This window comes from Lepidochelys kempii, chromosome 15, assembly GCF_965140285.1.
Source record: "Lepidochelys kempii isolate rLepKem1 chromosome 15, rLepKem1.hap1, whole genome shotgun sequence".
Taxonomy (NCBI): Eukaryota; Metazoa; Chordata; order Testudines; family Cheloniidae; genus Lepidochelys; species Lepidochelys kempii.
The window spans coordinates 10,805,807-10,819,525 of NC_136394.1; the positions used below are offsets into that span (position 1 = coordinate 10,805,807).

Genomic DNA, 13,719 nt, shown 5'->3' on the forward strand with positions numbered 1-13,719 from the left:
ACATGGAAAACCGGAGATGGAAGAAGACGCTTTTCATCCAAGCAGAGTCGTAATTTGGGGGAACCAAGTTGATTTTATTTGGAATAGAGTCTACGTGGGGGCGTGGTGCTGGAACAGGTACTAGGCTTATAGCTACGATGCCGGGCAGAGGAGCCCGTCGACTGCACGCCCTGTGGGTCCCAACAGCCGGCTCTGCTCAGCCTGCAGAGCAGACTTCACGTTCCCCTTTCTAGGGTCGGCTGTGGAGCGATGGCGCCACCTGCTGGTTCGGATTTCAAAGCTTGGTAGCAAAATAAACAACCGCAAGGGCGGGGGAAGCAACTCTCTCACCGAGTGCCTGACAGAGGTAAATCGATCCCCACAAAAAGAGAGTGAATGGAAGAGTAACGAGGAGCACTTCACAGTGGGAAAGCCTGCCACAAGCACTAGATCATGTACGCTCATCACAAAGCTCCTGTGGATGAGCTTAATCTTAACGGGGGTGGGAGCCTGCAGCGTGAAGTGGCCTGTCCCAAGCCACAGCCTAAGAAGGAGACGGTAAGTATCATGAGTTAGAATTTTTATAGTAGGTTTGGAGGAAAAAAGAAAAAAAATCAGGACGGGGACCTCTGGGTACAGCAGGACACCTAGTGCCTTCACATGGTTTCACAAATCAAGATCCATGGAACACATGCTGGGTGGGGAGAAGAATACAACCAAGTCTAATTAATTCACACAGTTGTTTAATCCAGGTTCTAAAAAGTAAGTATCACTTCATCAGATGCATGGAGTGAAAAATACAGGAGGCAGGTATAAATATACAGCCCATGAAAAGATGGGAGTTGCCTTATCAAGTGTGGGGGTGGGGTGGGAGGGCGGTCAGTGCTAACGAGGCCAATTCAATCAGGGGTGGATGTGGCCCATTCCCAACAGTTGACAAGAAGGAGTGAGTATCAACAGAGGGAAAATTACATTTGAGTGACCCAGCCACTCCCAGGCTTTATTCAGGCCTAATGTGATGGTGTCAAGTTTGCAAATTAATTCCAGTTCTGCAGTTTCTCGTTGAAGTCTGTTTTTGAAGTTTCTGTCTTTGAAGAATGGCTGCTTTTAAGTCTGTTGAGTGTCCAGGGAGATTGAAGCGCTCTCCTACTGGTTTATGAGTGTTACAATTCTTGATGTCTGATTTGTGTCCATTTTATTCTTTTGCGTAGAGACAGTCCGGTTTGGCCTATGTACATGGAATCAAGTTCACGCAAGTTAAGAAGGTAGGTAGGATACATCTGGGGTCAGGCTTAAGGCACGTATCGGTTACAAGGCTCACGAGATACATACATAGTATGTAACCAGCATACATACATACACCCAGATTGGGGGGTGCGAGTTCTTAAAGCATCAGTGATATGCCACCCAGAGAATATAGTGAGAATCCAAGTCGGTATTGGGTGTACCAAATTCAACTACTTCTATTTTTTTAACCACAATAGTCTCCCCAAGGGGAGGTGCACCGTTCCTGGAGGTACTGCAATACCAGGTCGATGCGTGGAGTGGATGGAGCAAGCTCCTATTCCATCTCCCTGTTCCAAAAATCCATTTAATATATAGTCCTCAGATAGAGGACGTATCAGATATTAAACTGATAAGAACAGATACTACACTTGATCTTAGCCAAAAGGCCGAGAAGCGATAACGATACGCTGAAAAACGAGGCAGCCCTACCTCTGCCACAGCTTTCTATGTCACCACGAGGAGCTCCCAGACAGGGACCAAATGCCCTCAATGAGACTTTGACAACTAGGAAACTCTCAGTGACAATCGCTCCCCCTAAATGACTCCAATGTAATAATTCAAGCAAGAACTCAACACACAATTCTGCTCAAGGACCGAGAATTCTTTCAGTCTGGTTACTTGGGTTCATCTCGCTGCTTTCCCTGGCTGCTGCCGCATACTCCTAAATTGCATAAACCCACCCACTTCCTGTGACGTACTCAGTCACTGTTAACTCTTGCAGCAAAACAGATCAAAGCAAATGTGAGCAAGCGCTATCCGGCCGGCCGGGGTGGCCAAACTGCATGCGGCTCTTTTACAGTTCCAGTGCGGATCCTGGAGCTCCACATTTCCCCCTGCCCGTTCTCCACCTACCACAGACTGGGGACGGGGAGCTCAGGGCTTCTGCCCTGCGGCAGAGTGGTGGGGCTAGGGGCTTCTGCTAGAGGAGACTGGTGCCTGCCACGGATAGCTCAGTGGTTTGAGCATTGGCCTGCTAAACCCAGGGTTGTGAGTTCAATCCTTGAGGGGGCCATTTAGGGATCTGAGGCAAAAATTGGGGATTGGCCCTGCAGGGGGTTGGACTAGATGACCTCCTGAGGTCCCTTCCAACCCTGATCTTCTATGATTCTCTTTCGCTGCACAGAATGCTTAGGGCAGATTGCTTTTCTTGCAGCATTTTCCAGGCAGACTTCTCTCTCCGTGTTCACTTCGGTCTCCCCAAGGACCGCTCATTTATCTTGAGAAAACACAGAGGACGCACACAGTGACGACAAGCCACAGAGAGAATGGTAATCTTTAGACAGGCATGGAGAGAGTGAGGAAAATCTAGCCTATAGTCAAGCAAATATAATAACTAGCCTATAAATCTTATATGCACATAGTTTGAAATAACTTGCTCACCAAGTACTCAGGATAGTTTGATATAGATAGATCTAGATCTTCCTTCGCTTCTCTCAAAACCCTCTATTTATCCTTTCGTCAGCACTCTGATATTTACTGTGAAGTTTCCCAAAACTGATGGAGGGAAGCCAAAACAAATGCATCCTCCTCAAGATCCGCTCGACTCAAGTCCATAAGACGATCGCCTGCAAGCTCAGGCACGTGAAACGTGGATGGCTCATGAAGCAGAAAGCGGCGTGCGCACTAAAATACACTATTGTACGGCTCAGAAGAAAGAAAACACACGAACACTTAAGAAAACGAAGAAAAACAGGAACGAAGGCACTATGCGACTCAACGTGCTGGACCGTAAACCAAAGACGGCGCCCTTCCGGGTATTACCAGCCAAGGGGGACGCTACACATGACCTCGCTCCTAGGACGAGTCCCGCACGAGTATGAGCTTGGCAGGATTGCTTCCTGACGCTGCCGTCTCTGACCTCACATTTCCTCCCGATTTTTACTGGGGGTGAGGTTATTTATTTAAATGAGTTCTGAAGGCACGGTCAGAATTTTACCAGTTGCAGCTGGCCGACAAAACGCTGCCTTAGGAGACTGACAGCAGACTTACTTGTAGAAATACTAATTTTACAAGTGCAATTCCCCCTTCCCTCAGCCCTGGCCTCGCACCTGTCAATAATGAACAATTAGTAAAGGGTAAGGGTTTTTGTCTAGCCAGATGTGTATATTTGTCATATGTGAACGAAAATCTCCTCCTCTTTTTCCCTTATCTCCTTTATTTATCAACCGATTTTGATAAAATTTGAAATGGAGTCAGTTTTTTCTTTTTTAGAGGCCTCTCCTACTGCAAGGCCCTAAGCTGTTCCTTAGTTAGCTTATGCCTTAAACCGGCCCTGGCCCCTGTGCTCTACGGTAGCCCCAATGCTCTTTTCTGCTCTCCCATAACTCTCTCAAACAGACAATCAGGCTTGCCTAAGGTACTCGCTCTCTTGCAGCACCAGTCCAGTTCCTTGCTGACTCTTGTCTAACCACCGCCCATACACCCTATCCTGAGCTGATTCCGTTCCCAACACTCCCGCTCAACTCAGGAAAACCAAGAATTAAGAGGTAAGCTGTGCAGGGAAATCCTGTTGAGGGTAGTTTTCTGGTGGTGGGGTGGGTGGCACTACTCATTCCAAAGCACGGAGTAATAGAGACAGATACCTAAATTAGATATAAAAATAGAGCTGGATAAATTTAAGAGTGGGATTGTCTTATGTGAGAACAAGGCTTCCAAAAGCCAACTCTCAAGTGACCAGAGGAACTAGCGAACAGGAGCAGCTAACATGAGTTTTGCGAGGGAGTTCTCCAGGTGAAGGAGGAACAACAACGTGACCCCCTAGGGTGTGTTTGGGGTGTGTGTGGGGGGGGGGGGGTGCTCACTGAAGTCTATAGTGCGCATTGGCGGCCAGTTCTAGGGGCCCGTAGTGCCTGGGCACCAGGAATATTCCTGGCCAGGGGTGACAGTAACTCTGCAGACTTACCTGTAAGGGGGCTGGGGCCAGTCCCGGCCCCCGGGAGGGGCGGGGCTGGGGGGGGTCAGCGTCCCCCAGCCCACCCTTCAGCCCGCCTGAGCCACACCAGCCGGGGCGCCAGTGGCGGTTTAAAGGGCCGGGGGTTCCGGCCCAGTAGCAGCAGCCCCAGGCCCTCTTAAATGGCCGGCCCTGGCACGGCTGCTCCCTTTGCCCCCTCCCGCCCCCGTTGGCGGCTTGGCGGGGGGAGGGAAGGGGGAAGAAGGGTTCGTACCGGCAGAGGCGCCAACGGGGAAGGCGCAGGGACGTTAAAGCGCTGTTGCGGCAGCGCTTTAAGGACCGTCCCTTGCCGTGGCAGCGCTTTAACGTCGCCGCCCCTTCGCTCTTCTCTTCCCCCCTCACTGTCGGCGGCCCTGCCAGTGCTGGCCCTACCAGCAGGGCCGTGGACGGGGGAGGCAAAAGCAGCAAGCAGCGCTTTAATGTGGGCTGTGTGTGGGCGGGTACCGGCTCCCTTTCACCCCCGCCCGCCCGGGGACCGACTCCAGCGCTGTTTGAGGCTGGGTCTCTCCCTCCGCCCCGCCTTCCACCCCCGGGCACCCTTCGCCACCACCGGCAGCGGGGTGGCTTCCTGCCTGCTCGCTCCGCATGGCTGCCGGCCGCGGGCCGCGGCCCCTGGGCGGAGTGAGCAGGGTCTGTCCACACCTGCTCCTTCTGCCCCAAGCGCCCCTGGGGCCAATAGGAAGCTGCAGGGGCAGAGCCTGGGGGCAGCAGCGCGCGGAGGCCCCCCCGGCCCAGGAGCCCCAGGTAAGCACCACGCACCCCCCCCTCCTTCTGCCCCTCCCCCCACGTCCTGTGACGTGCTCCGTGACCGTTAAGTCTGGCAGCAAAACAGATCAGAGACCATGTGCGCAAGCGCTGTCTGGCCGGGGGAGGGGGGCAAACCACACGCGGCTCTTTTACGGGTACAGTCCGGCTCCTGGAGCTCCCCATCCCCCCGCCCGTTCTCCACCTTCCAGACGGGGGGAGCTCGGGCGCCTGCCCGGCGGGGGGGGGGGGCTCGCGGCTCCCGGCTGCTGCCTCTCCCCAAGAGTGAACCCTCCCGGAGCAGTCGCAGGACGTCCGAGCGCGGCCACGGCCAAGGACGGTCCTTAACGCGCTGCCCCTCCCTGGTGGCTGCTGCGGCAGGAACCCCCGGCCCTTTAAACCGCCACTGGCGCCCCGGCTGGTGTGGCTCAGGCGGGCTGAAGGGTGGGCTGGGGGACGCTGACCCCCCCAGCCCCGCCCCGCCCCTCCCGGGGGCCGGGACTGGCCCCAGCCCCCATACAGGTAAGTCTGCAGAGTTACTGTCACCCCTGGCCAGGAATATTCCTGGTGCCCAGGCACTACGGGCCCCTAGAACTGGCCGCCTATGCGCACTATAGACTTCAGTGACCACCCCCCCCCACCCACACACACCCAATCCCCAAAACAATACCAAGGGACCTAGATGTGAATAAGATTGCTGACCCTTTCATCCAGAAAGCGACAGTGATCCATTATGTCTTTAAACTGGGACGTTAGTGAAGAGCGCTTTAAAGTAATTGCAAAAAGAAAAGGAGTACTTGTGGCACCTTAGAGACTAACCAATTTATTTGAGCATGATGTAGTTCAAAACTATTTAATTCTTAAAGAGACACGTTCAGTAACTAGAATAGGATAGACGTGTGCAGTATAAATGCTGACAATTGCTTCCCCCCAAAACTGGCAGAGTGCCCCCTTCACCCTCTCTCCCCAAGCACATCCACCCCTCTTCCAAAGCAGCCACCAGTCAGTGCCTGTGCTACAGACAACAAACTCACCCCAAGGGTCACGTAGTCGCTCCTCCTTCACCTGGAGAACTCCCTCGCAGAGCTCTCCTGTTCTCTAGCTCCTCTGGTCGCTTAGGAGCAGGCTTTTTAGAGACTCGTTCTCCACGATTAGCCCCAGCCCCGAGTGAAGGGTTGGCAGGTCCTACAGGGATGGGGGGGATGAAAGCCTCGAGAACACGCTCTCAGCCTTGCATTGCAGTCCGCTAGGCTCAGCACAGGCTCCCTCAAACAACCCAGCACACCACACACACACACACACCACAAACTCACCCCATGGGCTGAAAGTTTCCTGTTCCCAAGCATCCCTCATCCCTTAGGAGCAGGCTTTTTAAAGACTCGTTCTCCCTGAGGAACCCCAAACCCTGCTAAGGGTTGATGGATGCTTGGATGGATGGCACCTTGGAGACTGGCCAATTTATTTGAGCATGAGCTTTCGTGAGCTACAGCTCACTTCATCGGATGCGTGCTGTGGAAACTGCAGCAGACTTTGTGTATACACAGAGAATATGGAGGGATGTCTCCTCCCACCCCATTGTCCAGCTGGTGGTAGCTTATCTGGGGTGATCGTCAGGTGGGCCATTTCCAGCGCAGGTCCGGGTTTTCTCGCCCTCCACCCCCCCACGCGGGTTCGCTCTCCTGCTGGTGGTGGCCCATCCAGGGTGACGGCTCTTTACACAATGTGCATGATAATGAAGTTGGGCCGTTTCCTGCACGGATCCGGGTTCTCTCACCCCCTCACCCCCTTCCCAAAAACCACACACGCGGACTCACTCTCCTGCTGGTGGTGGCTCATCCGAAGTGACCACTCTCCCTACAATGTGCATAATTAAGGTGGGCAGGAGAGTGAGTTTCTGTGTGTGTGGGGGTGGGGGGATGTGAGAAAACCTGGATTTGTGCTGGAAATGGCCCACCTGATGATCACTTTGGATGAGCTATTACCAGCAGGACAGTGGGGTGGGAGGAGGTATTGTTTTATGATCTCTGTGTGTATATAATGTCTGCTGCAGTTTCCACGGCATGCATCTGATGAAGTGAGCTGTAGCTCACGAAAGCTCATGCTCAAATAAATTGGTTAGTCTCTAAGGTGCCACAAGTACTCCTTTTCTTTTTTTTTTATGTTTTCTCTGCTGTGATAAGGTATAAACCTGTTTACAGGTATTAATTGAAAAGTAGCATTCTCAAAAAGTTTAATGTCTGTGTTGAAATTCTTATCCCCAAAACTTAACATTAATACCAATATTTTTATCTCAGATGGGTGTTTACAATATCTTTTTGAAACCACTCCCTTCTGTTCAGTTAGTGTAGTTTGAGGTTAGTTTGTTCATTACCCATGGTGTCCTTTGACTCTCCCATGTAATCAGTCACAGGCTTCTCTTTCCCTCCAGTGTGGGCTCTTAATTTAATCCTATTTCTGGCATTTTGATATCTCAGGCTCTAGCAAGATAAGGGTCCAGGGGGATCCTGCACATTGGCTGGCCCTTTGGGGAGCGGTCTCCCAACCCCAGGACTGTACAAATGTGGGCAATCCAGCTCCCCTTTCGGGGTTACCCTGTGTTTCCCCTTCCCTGCTTCCAATGGGCTGTGATCACAGAATATCAGGGTTGGAAGGGATCTAGGCCAACCCCCTGCTCAAAGCAGGACCAATCCCCAGTTTTTGCCCCAGATCCCTAAATGGACTGAACTCACAATGCTGAGTATAGGAGGCCAATGCTCAAACCACTGCACTCTCCCTCCCCCCGCGATCCCCGCTCTCTGGGCTAGCTGTGTTTACCCTTTGACCAGCTGAACCTCTTCCCTGCAGCTTTCCCATAACTGCTCCCCATCTCTCAGCAGCCCGGGGAAACACCCCCCCTCTCTGTCAGCTGGGTCATTTGTGTTCTGGCCAAGGACCACCTGGAAATTTCCTGGTCTCAGCTCCCCTGCTGTGATGTAAAGGGACACAGTTACTTTCCAAAAACCTTATCAGAAATAGCATCTTGAAAACTTGGGACCTGGATTGGGGTACCGTCCTCCACCCCTCTCTCTGTCCCTAAGAAGTCAGCTGTGTGACTGCTCCCCTCCAGGAGGTCAGTTACACAGGTCCTTCTCGAAACCTGGGTCACAGGCTGAGTGCCTGGGTGCAGGGATGCTGAGCCAGCCATCCTCCTAGGGTCCTAAGCATCCTGCCCCAAGTGACTAATGAGGACACACTCCTGTATCCCCACTATTCCTTCCGCAGTTTCCTCCTCTGGGCTCCCTCCTTCAGCTGCCAGCTAACAATGGGGACAGTTTCCTTAATGACTGAGGACACCTCTCCTGCCCCTGTGCCTGAGGGCATGTGGCCTTCTGCTGGAAAGGAGCTAGTCTCAGCCCCTCCCATACTTAGAAGCACCCTGCTTCCCTGTGTTACAGAAATCCTCACTCACCTCAGTGGTTTCTGAGGTTCCCTGCTCTTTCTCTGGGACACATCTCTCTGCTCCCTAGAGCCGGGTTTCTCTCTGGTTCAGCTGCAACCTGGACAGTTGTCTCCCTGGCAGGCATTACACCCCCATCCCTTCCTGATGTGGTGTTGCCTCCAGCTACAGTGTAGGAGTTGGTCTCAACCACCCTCCCACCTAGAAGCATGTGGCTTCCCCCAGCTGCAGAAGAAGCAAGGGGACTCTCTCCCATTCTCTCAGAAGTTCCTGAGACCTTCCCCTTCCCCTTGGGGGGTCCCAGCATAAAATTCCCTCCTGCTGCAGGCAAAGGCTTTAACCTGAGGTAGACAGAAAAAATCGTTACCCAGGAGCAGGCCCAATAGGAGGTGTTCCATTACCCGTCCAGTCAAAACACCTTCCAAACCACATGGATTTTAGCTAGTGGTATGAGGAATCTGCTTTTGTGCACCCCCAGAATCTCTGCTATTTGGCCAGGCAACATACTGGCCTTTGGGACCCCACACTGCTTAACCAGAGAGATCTGGGCCCCTGTATCCCTCTGCCCCAAGCATTACCTGCCATCAATTTGGACAGCCTTAACATGCTCCATATCTGGTTCTGCAGTGGCTAACCTCACAGAACCAATATGATTGGTTTCAATTGCTTGGGGGGAGGGGGGGTCTCTGTGCTGAGGACAGCAGAACTAATGAGCTATTGTTTGCTTGCTTCCTCCTAGCACAGGGCATTTATTCCTCCAGCAATCAGTGGAATTACACTGATCACACCTTTGGGCTCTTCTGCTTTTACAGGAGATTTGGGATAGGAGTTAGCAGTAGAGGAATGTTTTTAGGTCAGAGAATGTTTAGGCTCCCAGCCCCCTTCTCTCTTCCCAGGGACAAAATGGGATCCTCCCCTCCCACCAGCTTTAAACCCCTCTTTCTCTAGCCTGCCTTCAATAAGCGCTTGATTCTGTTTGAAGGCATCCGCTAAAAAAAGCCATCTCAACCACAGACTTTACATCTTTGTCCCATTGACGCTGCTTCACATCAGCCTTAGGTATGCTTATATTGCACCACAAACACACACTACAGACAAACTCACCCCAGGGGTCATGTAGTTGTTCCTCCTTCACCTGGAGAGCCCCCTCACAGAACTCAGGTTACAGCTCCTGTTTTCTAGCTCCTCTGGTTGCTTAGGAGCAGGCAAAGCCTTGTTCTCCCTGAGGAGCTCCACCCCCTGGTTAGGGCTTGATCCATCCATGCCTCAGCACAAGGTCCCTCAAACGAACAGACCACCCTATATACTTCAATCAAGCAGCAAGCACACCACAAACGCAAACACACACCAGCCACAGACAACAAGCTCACCCCAGGCTCCTCCTCCATGTGGAGAACTCACTGGCAAAACTCACATTAGCTGCTCCTGTTCCCTAGCTTCTCTGGGCACTGAGGAGCGGGCTTTTTAAAGCCTTGTTCTCCCTGAGTAGCCCCACCCTCGGGTTACCAACTTTCTACTTGCATAAAACCAAACAGCTAGATGGACTTTGGTCTGACCCAGTAGGCCATTCTTCTGGTCTTATGAAAAGTTATACTTGGAGTAGCTTGTGGAAAGTAAATGTAATGAGTGTAAATTGTCTCTTAGTAATCAAGAATTTAGTCCCTGAATAAATACAGTCTATTAAAGAAGTATTTTGGCTACTTACCTGTCTTGGCTTCTCACTGAAACTTTAACTCGTTTCTCCTGGTATTGCCAATGTCTGGTGATATGTTCTAAATAAATGTGCCTTGACCGCCTGATGAAATACCAGGAGAAATGAGCTACAGTGCCAATGAGACACAAAGAAGGGAAAGCAGCTGAAATTCTTCTCTAGTGGATCTTATTTACTCACAGACAACCTACTTTAAATTCCCAGTTACTGAGGGACACTGTATTTATTCTCTGCAAGTTGCCCCTAGTATAACTTCCTGTGAGTGATGTATCTGAATATTTGAATACTGATATTTAAATTGTACTGCTAAATATATTAACCCCAATTTGGGATATTGGCATGATTGTTGAACTCTTGGTGAGTTTTGAGGTTGGCGAGACTGTAGGAACCATGACAACAGCTCTGTGACCTTTGAGGATCCTCCACTCAGTGAGTCTGCAAGGAACCAGATCCGGTCAACGGGCCTAGTAATTTCCCTGGCACACACAGCTTATTTCCCCAGCCACCATCACAGATAACTAAGCTGGAATAAGACGTTTCCCCCCTCAGTCCCCAGAGTCTACACAAACAGCACCAAATGGCACCGTTTTCTGCTGATGTCACTGTGGCCTCATAGTCTTTTACCAAGGGAGGCTTTGAGATTCCACTTATAGTTCAAGGAGAAGCTACAGCTAGGGGAGGGAACATTGCTTTTGTGGAGACAAATGGATAATTTGTTACACAGGCAGGAAAGAAGCTGGTGAGAAACGAATGGGACATGGGTGGAAGGGTCCCTCCGAGTGGAAATTTGCTTTTCAAGTAGTTGGTGCAGGTTTTTTTGTCTAGGAAAAACTATTTGCTGGCTCAGACTACTCTATCTAAGACCAGGGGGCTATTCTTCCAATAATAAGGCTTAGTACAACTGTAAATGCTTTAAATTTTCAAAGTGCCTTAGGTCCTAATTATCTCACACAACATGCCTGCAAGGTATTATCCCCATTTTATTACTAGGTGTATATTGTGCCATCCTTGTATACAGTGTATTTTTTCTTTCTGAAGAGCTGGAGCCAGATTCTGATTTCTGTGACACCAGTGTAAATGAGGAGTGACTCCACTGACAACAATGGGGTTACACCAGCATAAACCTTGTGAGAGCATCAGAACCACAGCCCCTGCTCTGAGACGCTTTTGCTCTATAGCACAGAGAGAGAACTGACTTGTTCAAGGCCAAACAGCTAGTCAGTGGCAGAGCCTGGAATAGAACTCACAAATCCATGGGTCTTAGCTCCACGGCAGGCTGGTAATTTTAGTCATTTCTGAGTTGCTGCAGTCCAGATTCCTACACTGAAACTCAGTGTTTAAAAAATGTCAGCACAGTAGACTCCACCCACAGACAAAGGGTCTCCTGCTACTGCATACACGTTGAGGCAAAGCAGAGATTTATGATTTATAGGAAGTGGCTGGCGAGAGGCAGAATTTTTTTTTTTTTTGCAAAGTGGGGGAGGGGGCAGTTGATCCTGGCTCAGCACTTAATTATAATTACTTCTATTAAAACCAGTGTCAGATGGATGCCAGTGCGATAGAGGAGCAGCTGCTCTCCGAACTCATATTGGTTTGTTGCATTCTGGCTCGTTAAGTGATTCAGCCAAGCAGAGAGCAGTTTAGGCAGGAGACTAGAGGGTCGAGGGTGCTGTTTTCATTTAGCACATGCTTGGGGTCTAGTTATGCAGCTGGAAATTCTGGTCAGCCACCCCAACACCAGAGTGCTGGGCTAAGAGTCCATGAGGTGACAGGAGGACTGGTTTTGTGAGGAGCCCTTTATTAACACCATTGTATGTTTAAGGGCTCAGCTACAACAGAAAAGTGACTCAATTTAAAGGTGTGATTTTCAAACCTGTGCAAAAGTGGGAATGGCTGTTGCAGTTCAGTTTAAATTGATGAGGAAGAGGTTTAAGATCAACGGAAATAAAATGGTCTTAAATCCCAGTAAGTCTCCACACAGGGTGATTGTGGTTTAAAAAAAGAATTTTTAAGATAAAGTTGGTGCAACTTTCTCATGTAGACAAGGCCTAAAGCCCATTTCCGACCAAAGGGTTTCACTGTTTGCGACATGACATGTCTGAAACAGCCAGTGCCCTGCAGAAGGAAGAGACCCTTTTGCCCAAACAAACAGGGACAAGGTTCTAATCTTACAAAAAAAGCAAGGGGTCTTTCACAGCTGCACAGGGGATGTAGCATCTCCCTCCTTCATGGCTCACGCTAAAGACACATAGTGAAGTGCTTGGTATTCCACTCATCGTCCCTGCAGGATTTTTCAAGCCTGAAGCTCAGTCCAATAGATCAGCCCATCTGGATTTAAAAATGTGTTTGGTCCCATTCATAGAAGGTTGGTTACAAAATGCTCATCCATGGCAAACACGAGCTTCTGGTGTGTCATCTGGGCTCAATCCATGGAAATCACTAGGCACTTAAGACCCACCCGGGAGGGGGCTGGTGACTGCAAGGGAAAGAGAGGGAGAGAGGCCTTGTATAGAGTTCTCTGAGGCCTGTGCCCACCTCTGAAGTTTTGTCAATGGGCCCTAGAGGGAGCTGAGAGTCTTCTCCAAAGCTGGAGTGTAAGCCAAACTCCTGCAGGGAAAGGCGAAAACAGGGAGGATCTGGAAATTAAATACAAATGTGGCTGCCTCCACGATCAGGTTTTGTCTCCATGTAAATACCAAGCTGCTCCACGCAGGACAGCGCAGGGGGACTGAAGAGTAAATTCTCACCAAGTCCAAGGTTATTTGGTTCTTGTAGATCCTCTACGTGTTTCTGCAAAATATTCAGAGGCTGGGGCCTGTTCTTAATTCTCAGCCTCAAGCTGATCTTGTATATGTTGCACCTGTGCGTGTTGTGTCTCTAAGTGCCTGGAGCCGGTTGTTACTGGGATTAGATGGGGGTGAGAGAATGTTTGCCAAACGTCGCGTTAGAAATCTCAGTCAAGGCAGTGCTCAGTAGGGGCATTATTTATTGAACTCCATTTTTGTGTTTAGTGTGCAGTATGTAGAGGAAGTCACAACTCGGATTGCAGAAGAAACACCCCTGGACTTATCCTACAATACCTATTGTATTGGACATGCCTTGCCGCAGTTCAGATTCTTTATGTTGTGACGTTCCCCTCTGGTGTTAGCCGGATGGGTGATCTGCTAGGCCACTCCAATCCTTGACTCTGCCTTACCCTGCTCTGCCGTGAGAACCCCCATTCGTGGGTTGTTCACGCACAGCCTCTGGCATGTAAGCTGCTCCCAGCTACTTGCAACCAAATGACACTAGCCAACATCTCCGGTCCCAGACACAACCCTAGGAACCTCCATCTTGCAGTGTCCAGTTATGCCCACTGGATGCTGCAAGCTTATCTAAGTTCATCAATTTAACAAAGAAATTGATATGTACCAGGCTTGTTATCCCAAGGGGAGCCTCTGATACACTTCAAACCAAACACACTGCTTCAGATAGGATAAACAAACAGATTTATTAGTGATTATAAGTCAAAGCATAAGAAGTCAGATTTGGTCAAATGAAATAAAAGCAAAACACATTCTAAGCTGATCTTAACATTTTCAATGTCCTTACAAACTTAGATGCTTCTCACCA

At 50.2% G+C, this 13,719-nt stretch overlaps 1 non-coding gene across 1 annotated transcript; it reads right to left on the reverse strand.

The window, feature by feature from the left end:
* Nucleotides 1-1,473: 1,473 nt before the first annotated feature.
* LOC144929496 (U2 spliceosomal RNA) lies at nt 1,474-1,664 on the reverse strand. Its single transcript, XR_013634748.1, has one exon. It is a non-coding gene; the product is annotated as a U2 spliceosomal RNA (small nuclear RNA).
* Nucleotides 1,665-13,719: the final 12,055 nt, after the last annotated feature.